Raw genomic sequence first — 3,188 nt, 5'->3', positions numbered from 1 at the left:
CTTCTCAAAAAAGACACCTGCAAAACAATGCATGCAGCACTTTCTAGGATTATTAGTATTGTGTGTTTATGTGTGTGCGTATGCCAGTGTGACGCACGTTGTTACTTGCCATTGCATGACTTCCATGAGATAACGGCAGCACGAGATGGACAGCGACGATGCCAGACATCAGCAGCAAGAGCCACGTAAATAGCAACACAATTTTCAGCACTCGGATTTTGACATGATTTAAGTACTCGTACATACACGAAGTGCCGGTGCATGCTAAGCTGAGGGTTTTCTGGGTATTTTTTCTGTTCATAAACGATAATGGATGTGTGCTAAATTTGGGGAAACCGCTAATAGTTCATAGACTGCGACGCACACACAACCCTTTCAAATGGTACTGAATCGAAAATTCAAAGCTGAAGTGTACTCTTCCATCGGGACAACATGACCCAGTGCAGCCACTGTCTCTTAATTCGCCGGAGTCACCTTATCTGAAACCTTCTTTGGCATTAAACGGCTCGGAGGCACAAATTTTGGGGTCTTCCTTTTTGTAAATTGGGCTTTCCATGCTTTCGTCCGATCATATTTTACAAAGAAGCTGATGCATGCTCCTTATCAGTTCATCGTCGTCGTATCTGAATAGCTCGGCCGGCAATACATCGGCCCCCAACGCTTTGCGGTTCTTCAGACGGGTAATTGCTTTTCGAACTTTGTCATGGTCGGACAATGGTACGTCTTTTCGTCATTTGTTAGCATTAGTCTTTATTTATCAAAATACCTAGACTCGTGAAATGCAAAAATAAAATATTTTCATTTTTTCCTTGTTAAAAATACTTCGACCGTACTGGGTCCAAAACTTAACTTAAACATTATTATATGAAAAGGGAAATTATAGCGAAAGGGTCTCGGAGTACTTCGTCGTTTTAAATATTTACAGAGTACCACGATTTATTTAGTAGAACCAGAAGAAAGACACTTTTCGTCGGTTCCTCACTCCTGAAGCCGATCAGCCTGTGGCACTGCGGTCATAGTATGGGAATTGCAAATGAAAAATGCTACAAATAGAAATAAAAATTTTATGTTTTGATTAAACAAAGCTTCCACAATCGCAGCAAAGCGAAGGATCAAACGATTTCAATTTCCAATATTTGATTCCTAATTAAAATACCTTTTCGACCCGCTACAGTTTCGAACCATGCAAGCGAAGAATGAGAAACACTAAACAACAACAAAAGCGAATTAAATATTAAAGTCAAACGAAGAAACGCAGAATGATTACCACGCAATCGCTTTGGATTCCAATGGAGCCATACCGCCGAGACGCCAAACTGCCAAGCCAACAAGCCGCCAACAGGATGCCAGACGAGCGCGCATCCAACTGTGGAATTTATCACTAATGAGCAACAACGACAGCTGGAGCAGCGAAGGAGATTCTTCTTTGAATCCCGCCAAAACATTCCGATGAAATTACGCATTGATAGAGGCGAACGCAAAGCCGATTTCAAATGTATTGCGCGTGTAGTCGGCAAAAAAGCCCATTCAAAAAAGTGGCTCTGCCGACTTTGCGCCGCAATCGCTTAATATTAATGCGCTTAAGATGAATATTGGCTCTTGGTGGCCACAAGAGTGAAAGCAGGTGAGTCGCTCGAAATTATCGCCAGCTTTAAGCCGCCAGATTTCCAAGATAATCGATTGACGTTTGCTTTCAAAATATTATAAAATCATTGAATCAATGTATATGCAGTGTTGTTGTTCTTGTTGTGGCTTTTCTTTTTGGACAACCTGATTACTTTCCCACAACTTGGCGTTGTTCCCTTTATGCTTTCATTCTGAGTATTGCTTCACTTAGCATCTTGTGGTTGTTGTTGCTGTTTTTTATTTGCAATAAATTGAATTTGTCTGTTTTGTTGTACTGCATGAATGCGAATGAAGCAACAAAATGAAGTTCGCGTTAATTAAAATTGCAGCAGAACATTGAAATGTTTCAAATTTCAGCCACATTTTTCGCATTCAAAAATATTCTGCAGTGGACCACATATCATTTGAAGGAAGCTTCTTGTATTGGCAGTTAGACATTGTCGAATTTGTATTACTACAGCTTGCTTTTTAAGCATTCTACAAAAAAATGTTAATATAGAAAACTTTTTGTTTTTTTTTTTCAAAAAGAACGATTTGACACTTACACCTTCCAATTGAAGCTTAATTGCCAATTTTCGGGGCCCTCCTTTATGTTGGCCGATAAATTAGGTGTCTAGAAGTTTTACGTTTCTCTTAAACCTATGATTCTTCATGTACGAAATATGTAAATTTGAAGTTAAATCATTGTTCTGGAAAAGAAACGCATTTGACAAACATATTTTTATAAACTTAAAATAAAAATCAGTAATTAGTTCTTCTCCATATATAAATTCGAGGTTCCCTACTTTTTTATAGAAAAAAATACAGAATTTTTGAAGAGCATCTCTTTCAAATGTTGGACTGGTAACTGGCGAATGACACGCTTGATATTTTGCTCCAAGGCCGGAATCGAAGCAGGATTGTCCGCATAGACTTTAGACTTAACATATCCCCAAAGGAAAGAGCTTAACGGTATGATATCACACGATCTTGGTGGACAACAATGAAGTGTGTTTTACGTAGGATCCTACTGTCAAACAGTTTAATTCTACGGTGCTCAGAAGCACAACGGATCAATACAATGCGTCGATCAGCGCCCTGAAAACTGGGTAAACATTTTCAGTACCAATCGGCAGTGTGGCATGGACACACTAACCACCTTGGTAGGGTTCGAGGCCCATCTAAAACCTCTACCGTACTATGTGCACGGCGCCAGGTTGCAATGCAACTCCACATTTGAACTGACAAAGTCAGTTCTTCCCGCGATTTGGGTTTTAACCACAGCCACCACGAATCTCCACAAAGGGCCAAACCCAATGAGCAGATTGGAGTTACCTCCAAGGGCTTACTGCTCCCCGTGGTACCAGGTTAAAGTCTTTGGTATGACCTTGTAACCGAAGTTACTACCAGTTGAGTTTCCACACAACTCTGGACTGGCGGCCAGAATCTTAGTCGCCTCTTATGACAGGCATGCCTTACCGCGGGTATATTCAGTTTCCCCCCCAACCCTGACGGGGTCCCCCCTACCCGCAGGGAGGTGGACAATCGACCGGCCCAAAACGTGAAATTCTGCTCACCGAGGT

Source organism: Bactrocera dorsalis, chromosome 2, assembly GCF_023373825.1.
Source record: "Bactrocera dorsalis isolate Fly_Bdor chromosome 2, ASM2337382v1, whole genome shotgun sequence".
In the NCBI taxonomy this organism is placed as follows: domain Eukaryota; kingdom Metazoa; phylum Arthropoda; class Insecta; order Diptera; family Tephritidae; genus Bactrocera; species Bactrocera dorsalis.
The sequence above is the reverse complement of the archived record's forward strand: the minus strand, read 5'-3'. Positions refer to the sequence as shown.